General features: G+C 42.1%; 1 long non-coding RNA gene across 1 annotated transcript in view; it reads left to right on the plus strand.

The window, feature by feature from the left end:
• Nucleotides 1-12,350, plus strand: part of LOC105551447 — a 187,948-nt gene extending 175,598 nt beyond the window's left edge. The window contains exon 3 of the long non-coding RNA XR_001007863.1: nt 12,205-12,350. This is a non-coding gene — a long non-coding RNA (uncharacterized LOC105551447). The remainder of the gene's footprint in view (nt 1-12,204) is intronic.
• The last annotated feature ends 347 nt before the right edge of the window (nt 12,351-12,697 follow it).

The raw sequence follows: 12,697 nt of genomic DNA on the forward strand, positions 1-12,697 counted from the left end.
TTAGCCAGGATGGTCTCGATCTCCTGACCTCGTGATCCACCCATCTCGGCCTCCCAAAGTGCTGGGATTACAGGCTTGAGCCACCGCGCCCGGCTGCTAATTTTTTTTTGTATGTATTTTTTGTGGAGCCAGAGTTTCACCACGTTGCCCAGGCTGGTCTCAAACTCCTGGGCTCAAGTGATCTGCTGGGCTCGGTCTCCTAAAGTACTAGGATTAGAGGTGTGAGCCACCGCACTGGATCCACTAGTTTAGCTTTTATCCTACAAAACTGTCTTCAGTTGAATTATAACAATGCCTTACATTTGAATTCTACTGTCTAATTTTCACAGACATTATTTCATTCAATACTCCTGTGATCAAGACTTTTTTTTTTTTTTGATACGGAGTTTCACTCTTGTTGCCCAGGCTGGATTGCAAAGGTGTGTCCACCTCACGGGTTCAAGCGATTGTCCTGCCTCAGCCTCCCAAGTAGCTGAGATCACAGGCTCCCACCACCACACCCAGCTAATTTTGTATGTTTAGTAGAGACAGGGTTTTGCCATGTTGGCCAGGCTGGTCTCTAACTCCTGACCTCAGGTGATCCGCCCACCTTGACCTGCCAAAGTGCTGGGATTATAGGCGTGAACCACTGCGCCCAGCCCTGTGATCAAGACTTAATTGGAGCCGGAAAGGAAGGTATCATTAATTCACTGCTTTGGGCATGGAAATTAAGAGAAAAGTAACTTGTCCATGGTCACAGGGCAAGCTGGTGGCAAAGTGGGGACTGGAGCCAAAGTCTCCTGGCTCCTAGTACAGTGTTTTCTATTAGAAAAAGCAGTGTTTAGTGATGCGTATTAGCTTCACATTGGCATCCTTCATGAAGATGGTAACATCTCTAGTCCGTCAGGAGGGAGGTACATTGTGCTTTCCTCAGTAGATACTCACATGTAGGTTGTTCTTCAGTTTGTAACTGCCCACAGCACCTGTTATGCCAGGTTATTCTTACCTTGCCTGATGGATTTTCTGAACAACCCATAACCTTTGCTAGAAAGAAGACTGCACATATTCTATTTCTGGAGCCTCACCAGTCTGCCAGCAGTACTCAGGTCCCCCAGGTACCTACCTATTTCAAGTTGCTTGAAGCTGTGCTCCTGGGCACCTGGGAAGTGCGTTGGACCCCTAGAATGTACCTGTCCTGGCTGATACTTAACGCAAAAGTTGCCTCGTTACTACTGTCCTTTTCTCCTTATCAGCTCAGTACCCAGGGAGGTGTTCAGGCCTGGACATTGCTCCTCAAATGATAGCTTGGCTTCATTCCAGGAGCTTTCGTTGTTGCCGTCTTATTGGCTGTTATTTGGAAAGCTTAGAGGTGAGGCTGGTTTAACAGGTCAAGGGTCACTGTGAAATATCTCAGTTTTGCTGCCCTGGAAAAACAGAATACGTTCTCTGATTTTGACTGTGGTAAGGAGCTTGATGCTGGATTGATGCTAGAACAACTTCAAGGAAGTGCTGGCTTTCCTGAAGGTACAAAGAGTTGAAGCTATCACCATTTAGCTTTTAGATAAGCTGCACATTTTGTTCTTCCCTCCTGCTCAATTGCCAGAGTTTAATAAGGATGCCTTAGAATATATACTCTTTCCTTGCAATTTAAATCAATCACCCATTAATTGACACACAAACCTCTCTAGAAAGAGCTCATCTTCTTGGTTTTTGGGAATGTGACCTGGTTCTCTGCTCAGGTATAGGGTCACCTTTGTTCTCTCTGTATTTCCCAAGCTTTAGGTAAAATTTCTAACCAGGCATGGTTTGTCTTCAGCTCTATTTAATTCATGTCAGAGGCTTCTAGTCTCCTTTAGATCTTTTCCTTTCTCCCTCCAAACTTCAATTTGAAAATGAATTCCTAATGCAATAATATTAAGGCTGGGGCCTTTAGGAGGTGATTAGATCATGAAGGCTCTGCCCTCATGAATGGAATTCGTGCCTTTATACAAGCGCTTGAGGGAGTCTATTTGTCCCTTTTCGCCCTTCCATCATGTGAGAACACAGCATTTACTCCTTCTGCCACATGAGTTTGCAGCAAAAAGGCTCTTACCAGACAGTAAATGCTGGTGTTTTTATCTTGGACTCCCCAGCCTCCAGAACTGTAAGAAACAAATTTCTGTTTTTTATAAATTACCAAGTCTAAGGTATCTTGTTGTAGTAGCAGAAATAGACAAAGTCTCATGCATAGACTGATTGCTTTCCAGCTGCTCAAAATTATTTGCTGAGCAGTCCTAACTGGGTTCGTGTTTGATAGCATCTGTGGGTCATTACAAGGTTCTTTCCCTCTTAAAATTCTCCTAACTTCTCTTGGCAGCCCTGCCCTTTCTGTTTGTAATAAACAACTTCTCTTTTTTTAAAAATAGCCATTATGATGATTACTATCAACACTATTATACCAACACCATTACCTCCTACTCTTTGCCAAGCCGCGAGAACACACGAAAAGACGAAAAGGCTCTCTGCCCTGGGAGAGTTTCTAATCTGGGTTCAGGAATATCAACACTATTGATCACAAGTCAATTCCTGTCTTACTTCTAGGATAAAATGCTTATGCATTCCAATAGGAAATATAAGAGCATGATGCCTTAGCCCATGGTACTTTTGAAAGGCCAATGAGGAGATGTTCAGAAAACGTAGGGACCCTTAAAAAATCATATCACATCAATGGGTGTCCACAAAAGCCTACCTTTAACCTCTTCTCTATCACCTGTTTCCAACTGATGGCCCTGTGATCATCCATAGTGAAACCACACAGGGTGTACTTGGGGGTGGCCTTGTTTGTTGCGGGGGTGATTCTGTGAGTGTTGCTGTAGCTCACCCTAAATTACTCATGTCCATCCTAAAGCACAGTGGAAGAGATGTACATGACTGTCAGACCAGAGCTTCTGCCAAGCAGAGGCAGGATGCAACAAGACACATGAAAGCAGAAATCTTCCTGTTTCTGTAACATTTCCAGCTGGAAAACCAATCAGAGCCACACATTCCAGCTACACTTGGGAAACACTGAAATATCCAAGTAGTAATCACCTAGGTATGCTGCTAACTGGAACTCAAAATAATTCTGGGGTTGCCATTGCCATGTGCCTTGTAGGCTTCCAATTACCTGTGCTCATTTCTCTCTTTTCTCCAAGACCAATTATTGGGGGAATTTGGCATTCCTCCTCCTCTCTGCTTCAGCCATTCAAAGGAAGGTTGTTATACATCAGAATGTCTGACCATTTTAATTAAGCCAGTCAAAGGTAGGTGCTGAAACAGTTTAGCCTCTGAAGCATGGATTAAACACTTAAGGTTGAGGAACATAGAAGTTAGTTAGTGTCAAACAGTTGGAAGAGACCCTAGAGTAGGATGATCATACGTTTCAGTTTAACCCGAAAATTCCCTGTCTCAGTGTAATTATTATCACTTCTTTTCTCTCAAAAGTGCTCAGTTGAGACCAAAAATGATATAGCTACTTTGTCTTAAAGATTATCTAGTCTGCCTTTCAGTTTGGTTCAAATTTAATGTAGAAATTGTCTTTCTGTGAATGATGGAGACTTGGGAGATGTAAAAAAATAAAAATATATAAATAAATAACTTTCATTTTATTTAAACCTATTTATTTTTATTAAAACCTTTCTGTTTTCCTTCCAAACACATGGTCATCTGTTTGCTATTAATCACCAGTAATGGGGGACTCATACTTTGCAAGGAATCTCTAATTAGTGAGTTCTTAGTTCTGCATCAAAATCTTCCTTCCTCTGGCTTCACTCTTTGATTCTAGTTCCTTCTTCTGAAACAATCTAGAGTAAATTTCTTCTCTCTTCTACAAAATATTTTCCATTTTGGTGTATTTGTGGTGTCTTTTTCAAGAAAATACTCATGTTTACTTTACTTACTTTTTTGAAATTCGAAGGAAACTGATCCGATTTTGTACTGATACACTTTATTTTATTTTTTATTTTTTTGAGACAAGGTCTCACTCTGTCACCCAGGCTGGAGTGCAGTGGTGTGATCACAGCTCACTACAGCCTTGCCCTCCCAGACTTAAGTGATCCTCCTACCTCAGCCTCCTGAGTACCTGGGACTACAGGAGCATGCCACCATGCCCAGTTGATTTTAAATATTTTTAGTTAGCAACTAGCTCTTGCTATATTGCCTGGGCTGGGCAGGTCCTGAACTCCTGAGCTCAAGCAATCCTCCCAAGTCAGCTTCCTAAACTGTTGGGATTACAAGCATGAGCCACCTCACACAACGGGACTGATATATCTTAAAGACAAAAGCAAGAATTTTGCTAAGCTCTATTATAGAACTCCTAGGTACGTACATGCCCAATTGTTTGGGGATTGTAGGTAAGATCATGCAGGAGTTACCAACACAGTGACAACGCCAGCATCCTGTAGTGAAAACTTCTTTATGACATTATTTTATGAATGCAGGTGCATGACCTAGATAATATCTCTAAAACTTTACAGGCAGGACATAAGCATAACATGAAGAAACAAGGCTCTCTTTAAAGACTTTTCCAAGCTAATGACAGAAGCAAGATTCATCTGTTTTGCTTAAAAAGAAAATGCATTTTATTATTGTGAAAATAATGCAGGATGATTGTTGAAGATTTACAACACCTCAAAAAAAAAAAAAAAAGAGAGAAAGAAAAGAAAAAGAAAAGACCTACTTGTAATTCTACCATCGGAGATAATATTCCATGCCCAGTTGATTTTTAAAATTTTTTTGATGTATGTCCTTTTATTCTTTTCTCTATGTGGATATACTTGATAAATAATTTAATAAAATGAGAATCATATTGATATAGAGTTTGCTCTACTTTTATATTAATATTAGATAACAATTACTCCACTGCACCATTAAATAAGACTTACAATTTGCTTTTATGATTGCAAAAGACTCAATGACATGTATTTTGTACTTTTCCAAACATCTGTTGTTAGAGATTAACGTTATTTTTAACTACTCCAGTAATGCTACAGGCTACATCCTCAATCCTTGCCTGCTTCACTGATTACTTCCTTAGGATAGACTCCTAGAAAGAGATTCTGGTTAAAGAATCATATTAGTTTGTTTGGGGTGTCATAACAAAATACTGCAGATTTGGTGGCTTAAACAACAGAAATTTATTTTCTCACAGGTCTTGAGGTTGGAAGTCCCAGTTCAAGGTGCCAGCTCTGGTGAGGGCTCTCTTCCTGGTTTGCAGATGGCAGCCTTCTTGCTGTATTCTTACATGGTGGAGGGACAGCTCTGGTGTTTCTTCCTCTTCTTATATGACCACCAGTCCTATCAGTTAATCAGTTATGGCCCCACCCTTATGACTTCATTTAACCTTTATCACCTCCTCCCAGACTTTGTCTCCAAATACAGTCACATTGGGGGTTAGGGCTTTAACATGTGGATTTCTGGGGGACACAAGGCTTCAGTCCATAACAAAAATATAAATCTCTTTAATCTCCTTGATCTATAAATATCAGATGTAAGGTTGAACAAATTTAGAGTCCCACCAACAAAGGAGTGGGATTTCAGTACACTTTTCTCAATGTAGAGCATCGTGATTAAAGAAAGAAAAACCATAGCTAATTTGTTATTGGAAAAGTTGTAACTCATTGCTTTAATTTGGATTTCTTTGATTCCTAATGAGGCGAATATTTTTCATATGCTTATATGCTACTCATAGTTTTATTTCATGAATGAACTCATCACGTTTTCAGTACTTTTATTTTTTTCTATTTACTGATTTGTATGAGCTATTATAGAGTAATAATAAATCACAACTGATGTTACTTAGCATTTACTATCTACCCATATTGAAGCCAAGAAAATAATATATAGGCGCTCCTTCAAGTATTCATAAAACTCTCTGCATTATGCTCTAAACCCCCACTTTAAAGACAACAGTCCTGAGACAGAAAAATTAAGTAGATTTCTTAGAGAAGTTTATGTCTACTACATTCAAATTACATCTGTGATCATTGCTCCGGTCCTACTGTGTTTTGGTTCTTTGTCTTGGTAACTTGGTTCTTTGTTCTTGCCTTTGGTAACACCTATTATTTGCAGATTGAATTGCCTTTCTTTGTGCTTTACAAATATCATCTTCCCATTTGCCTTAAAAAATGACACATTTTTTTTTGCCCTCCCTCCCCCTTTTATCTTCTGTCAACTCCATTCTGCATATTACTGGTTAGATTTCCCAAGGTCCATTTTACTGCCCTCAGTGCTGACTTCATTTCTCATATTGTAATTTCAGCCTCCTTATCTCACCCAACTTCCTTTTCACCTGGGTTTATTGTCTTTACGTTCCATGGCGTTGTCTTTTCATCTCATCACGTTCTTTCAGTTCAGCTTTTTGGCTTTCTGCTCCTGTTTCAGAGAGGCCATATATTCTTAGATCCTACTGAAAATAATAAAATATTTCATACTATTTTCTCTTTTTTTTGAGAGTAAATCATCTTCAAAGGTGTGTTCATCTTCTTGATCTTTGGGATATTGTTCCCTTTCCCCTGAGGTTTCATACTTTTTTTCATAGGCCCTCTATTTAGTTTGTTGTTTACTAATCCTTAGATTAGACAAGTTCCTTCTGCATTCAGTGTTTGCCAACACACAGATTTTGTGGCTCTGCTGTAGAGAAATGAGATCTCATTCTCTTGCTTGATTATTTGACACTTTGAACTAAGGGAGCTGGTGGAAATTTAGAAGCCCAGCACACACTGTTGTTGGATTTCTTAGAGTCTTTTTTCTTGCTTATGTAGCTTCAATATGAGGGCTACATCCCCTAGGATGCAGAGCATGATTCTAGACTCCGACAGCTTCCTGCTCATTGCTTTCAGTTCACAGATGCGATAGAAAATGTGAGTGGGGTGGGGTTAGTGGGAGAGGACGTGGTAGAGAACAGGTGATTGGTGTTTTATTCTGGCACCTTAGAAATAAACACTTGCATAATAGAACTTACTGTTCAGCACTGACCTGGGCCTTTGAGACAGGGCAGACAGTGGGAAAGGACCAGAAGCCACCTCACTTTCTTTTCCATGTATGGGCTTCCCTGCTTCAGGAGAGCACCTGTAGCTTGGCCACTCACTGTTTCTCTGAATCCACCTTCCTCTCTCTTGAAGTTGGTAAAAATGTTTCTCCATAGTTTGGCAATTCCATTTCTGTATTTATGCTAATTTTGAATTTAATTATTTAAAACATGTAGTGGGGAATGTACATATATTTACTGGGAAATTGGGAGAGGTTGAGTCATGGACTGCCAGGCAGGTGTCATTTTAAACTGGAAGTTCTTCGCACTGCTATTTTTTGGCTTGACAGTTTACTCCCAGATGCTGAGCTTTGTCTGGATGTGTATTAGTGGCACCATCAGCATCTAATCATTTCTTGACACCTCATTCACCCACTTATCCATTGCCAGGTGTTTTTGCCATTGGTTTTGTGTCTGTGGTCTTCTTTCCATCCTCAACACTTCCGCCGTGGCTCAGGCCTTCACTGTTTGCCATGGCGTCGTGTGCTTGCTGGCTGCCTGGACTGGCAGTCATCAGCCTCACCTCCTTTTCCACGCTTTGTATTACTGTCAAACACACTCTTCTTACTGCCTTGGGACAGTATCATGGGTTCCTAAAACCACTCAGTGGCTCCTCTTTGTGATTCTGATAATTTCCAGGTTGAGATAGACATTCTAGGTACCTCATGACCTGTACCCAACCTACCTTACCAGTCCTAACACCTTTACTCTATTCCTGTACCCTTTGCTCTTACTAAACTGGCTTATCCTCCATTTACAAGCATGTTCTATATTTCTCTGCCACCACCCTTTTACTTATATCATTCCTTCTACTGTGCTGGGATCTGCTTCTCTTTTATTTCTCTTTGCAGCAATCTGACCCATCTTCTAGAACCGCATTAAATGCAATCTTTTCCGTGAGGCCTAATTGCAATATCTTTCTCTGAGCTCTGAAACTGGATCATCTATTGAATACATTCTGCTTTGTGTTGTTGTGTGTGTGTGTGTGTGTGTGTGTGTGTGTGTACTACTTGCTACCTCCCCTGAGGGATTGTAAGCTTCTTGAAGTCCCCCATCATATTTTGCATTGGTTAAGCTATTCTATTTTGCTATGCCTTAATTTCCTGATTAAAGTGAGCATAATAGAAGTGCTTAACTTCTAAGTTTGCAGCATTATTAAATGGAATAAAGCATCTAGAGTGCTGAGCAGAGACCTTGGTATACAACAGGTCCTCAACATTTATTGGTGGAACAAATAAATGAACGAGTGTTCTTGTTTTCTCCTGAATCCTATATTATTGCAAATGCAGAACGTTTTCCTATCCTAAACTTTGCTAAATTTGCAGGGCCCTCAGTACTAGTTGCATTCCATATTTTTCTTGAGCATTGCCAGAAAGTTTAGGGGCAAGAAGGGAATGATCAAATATAACTACCATTAGTGAAAACCACAGGCACTGAACAGCTGGATAATGTGAACAGACAAGTTCAGCTGAACCTCCAGAAATGCATCAATCATAGGATGATGGCAGCTTCTGGGGAGAGTTAAGAGATGCTTGAAAAGGAGCCAGAGTGTGGAAGAAAAAAGATGTTTAGAGTTGGGTTTTCAAAACCGAAGTCTTCATCATGGCCAACAAACTATGGGGAGGTGGCAAATGTGTGTAAAAAGACCTTTTCATTTTCTTGAGTTCTTTAGAAAATTGGAGAGTTTTGTTTGTTTGGTTTATTTATGTGTTTATTTTTGAGCAGCTTAATAATAGAAATTGCCTCAGGGATGGCGTTTGCCATTGCTTTACAAATGCAATACTGTTCTCCCTCAGGGGATTGTGCTGCAGGCTCCTAGAGTGAATATTGCAAAAGCCACTAATAATACTCCTTCTCAGGTAACATTTTCTGGTATAAAATATCTTGGCTTAATATAGTCTAAATACATTGAAGTGTAATGTGGCCAGCATGATAACTTTCTGAAATGCAATACTATTGTCCTTTCTTCTGTCTTGGTTTCTGTGGTGTCAGAGGCCCAAAATGAATCAAGATGACAAATCCTTAGCTAAGGCAATGTAGAAGCCACCATGGTACTGTACAGGAATTATAGTCTCTTATTTTTCCCGGGAGAGAGAGCATGGGATAATGTAAAGAACACTGGATGAGTGTCAGGATTCAGCTTCAGGAGGCAAAAGCCAATAGACTTGGGCCCAGCACTTAATCACTGTGCACCTTATCTCTTAATTGGAAGGAATTGGGCTACAGAGGCTTAAGAGTCCTTCTAAATATGAACTTTTCAATTCTGAGGTTTCTTCTGTCTGGAGAGGAGCATATCATGATGGATCGGTCTCTGGAATCAACAGGCTTGGTTTTGCACTAAGCCCTAAGCCCTTTTGTAGCTAAGAGATCTTCGACCAGTTGCTTACCCACCCTCCTTTTTCTTCTATAAAAGATGGGGATAGTCATATTACTTGTATCAGTTTGGATATGCAGCCGGTGTTGATTTGTTGATTCAGCTGCTCAACAGGAACCCATGCTCTTTTTGACAAGTTCACCATCTTTAATTTCATCTTCATGTTTGTTGCCTCATCTTATAAGAAGGCATTAGCCTCTCCAGGTATTAAGTCTTCATTCCCAGCAGAAAGCAGGGGGTGGAAGTGGGAGGTGATAGCAGGATTTTTTTTTTTTTTAAGTATATGCATGGGGAAAGGGTCTATGTTCTAGGGCTTCTTCCTCCTTTTCTCTGAAAATGAACAACTTTTCCAAAACTCCCACATGACTTCCCATTGTATTTTATTGTCCAGAACAGGACCACAAGACTCCTCGCCTGTGAGGGAAGTTGGAAAAGTCTTTTTCAGCTTCTGTGATAGTGGTTAAGGGAGAAAAGGTTGGAAGTCCTTTGAAGTCAGTCAACAAACAGGTTTGCCAGACTGCCCCAAGTGACGTCAGAATGTCATGAGCTACGTGTAGTGGTTAATGCTGGTTGAGTGCTTATCTCCCTGGGTCACAGCTTGACCCAGGGCCAGCACTGGATAACTGTTACTTACCCTTCTCTAACATTCTATTCTTTCCTTTGCACCTGATTCAACCTCAGTGCAGTAATTTTCAACTTTATCATATGAGAATCCAGAATCCTTGATATTCGGCTCTAGAAGCCACTTGAGTTCTTTCTCTTCTAGTAATGCAATAGCTTTCCTGTGCACTGCTCATGATAGCTTTAGTGTCTTGTCCAGGAGTGTGTGTGTCTTAAACTGACAAAAGGAAAGCAGGGTCACAGAGCAAGGGAGGCTGAGATTGTCCTGTACAAGGTGTTTTGCCTGAACAAAGCCACAGGCGATTCCTTATGCATGGGGTGCCATGCTTTGCACAATGACCCTGTTCTATTCTGACCTTAGCAGTCTGGTCCAGAGGATGGTGCCTGGCTCAAAAGGCAGCCAGTGAGAGGCTGCAGTGAGATTTCTGTCGAATAAGAGAGGTCCATAGAGAGTAGTAATTAATGGAACTAATCAGTCTCTCTGTCTTAGTGTCACTAAGTGCCATTCAAATATGCCAGATTCTAGAGATGTGCATAAGCTAAGAGGCACATAGAGACAAGTAAGCAGATGGCACAAGAAACAGAAGCTGTGAGAAGGCAGAAGCCATGAGATTGATGAATTTGTTGAAGAGGCCGTAGCATCTGAACAGAGAATGGTTGACCTGCCATTATGGGAGCAACAGCGCATGCTGTTGAAGGACAAGATCAGATCTCGGGAGCTGCTGCTTTGCCTAGGGTGTTGCTATGGACTACCCTGGCATGCCCCAGTTCTCCCCTGGCTGGGCTGCCGTCTTTCTTGCTCCTCCTGGGCCCCTCTGTGAACCCCTTATTCTGAGAGAATGTGCAAAGATCTCCAATCTTGGTAACTATGGAGCCTGATTTACAAAGGAATTCAAATCATTTAGGCACAACTGTGTTGTCCTGTTACTAATTAGAGTAAGAGAAGGTGGCTGGTGTGCAGACTTCTTCCGCCCGGCTGCCCCTCATGGAGCAGCCACCCTCATGGTGGGAGAAACCTACTCAGCAAGGATGAGCTGCGATTCTGTTCTGCGCAGGCCCAGGGCCCACCAGCTGGGCACCAGAGCCCTGGCCCCCCTTTGCTGGCCAGAGAGTCTCTTCAGAGCGGAATTCAGAGGAGCCTGCCTTGCCACCAGACAATGGCTCCATTTACATAATCCTCCCTAGGCTGTGGCTGGTGTAATTCAGTTATTTGATTGATTTTATATTGTGTGATGCTGGAAGAGGTGAAGAAATAACAGGTTTTTGGCTGTACCCTCTGGCCTGTTCTGATCTGTCTTGTTGGCTTCAAGGATTTCACGAAGCTTTGTGCTGCTGCCAACTGTCTCCCTGGGTGTTGTTCACAGGCAACATCCTGCTTCCCATGTGCATATCTCCACGGAATCCGTAGGAAGTGGGACCTAACCCTTCAGTTGCCGGCTCGTGGGTGGAGCGTGTGGGCTGCAGAGGTTTGCGTGGAGTCTTCAGTAGCCCCACATGATGCCAAGTTTCTCCAGTGTTTAGTGCTCAAGCTCCATCCTGTCCCTTTTCCCCCAGGAGAAATGGCTGTGTATTGGTTTGATTGGAATGATCTCGCTATGTCTGGCAGCTCTAACACAAGTTAACACAGCTTTAAAAAACCAGTTTTCTTGATGTCTTGGCACAACAGGTTTCCTAATATGGAATTGTTAAGCCACATTTCAACTTCATTTCCAGGCCTGTGTCTTCCCTGTTTGTTTGTTTGTTTTTTGAGACAGAGTCTTGCTCTATCTCCATGGAGGCTGGAGTGCAGCGGCGCCATCTCGGCTCCCCGCAACCTCCGTCTCCTGGGTTCAAGCGACTCTCCTGCCTCAGCCTCCCAAGTAGCTGGGACTACTGGCATGTGCCATCACGCCCGGCTAATTTTTGTAGTTTTAGTAGAGACGAGGTTTCACCGTGATGGCCAGGATGGTCTTGATTTCTTGATCTCGTGTTCCGCCTGCCTCAGCCTCCCAAAGTGTTGGGATTACAGGCGTGAGCCACGGTGCCCGGCCCTGTTTGTTGACTTGAAGGTTCTGCCATTTCTTATGGAGCCTCCATCTCTGGCATTTATTATTGATACATTGTTTCTTTTACTTATTGTATGTTTATTTATTTTTTATCCAAGTGAGACTCACGTTGACACAGTTTGTTTTCTCTTTTCTTTCAGCTTTAACCAATCTTGAGTAAGAACTCCCTGACTTGGAAACACTCAAGTATCCCACACGTGACTGGATGGCCCTCGCCACACTGGGAACGGAATGGGGGCCTCCCATTGGAACTCGGGGTGGAGGCGGAAGCTCCACCAGCTATTGTGCCTCCCACTTCCATTGACAAAATAAGTGTTGCAGACGTGGGTATGTGGGATACGGGGGTGTGGGGGCTGGTTAGTGCCTGGCATCTGGAATTAAAACCTAAACACATTTCCCCTTAGAAACAATATTATTTATAAGGGCCAAAAGCCCACTAACCACTGCCCCACTCTCCAGAGCTGAACGCTACAGTGTAAGTTCTATTAGTGATTTTTAACTCTGGCTGTGCATTAAAATCACCTGGATGTGCTTTAAAACCCTGTATGTGTTCCTCCAGCAGAGGTTCTGATTAAACTCATCCAAGCAAGAACCCAGGCATAGGTACTTTTTAAGTTTCCCTTGGCCAGGCGT

Source organism: Mandrillus leucophaeus, unplaced genomic scaffold, assembly GCF_000951045.1.
Source record: "Mandrillus leucophaeus isolate KB7577 unplaced genomic scaffold, Mleu.le_1.0 Scaffold114, whole genome shotgun sequence".
Taxonomy (NCBI): Eukaryota; Metazoa; Chordata; class Mammalia; order Primates; family Cercopithecidae; genus Mandrillus; species Mandrillus leucophaeus.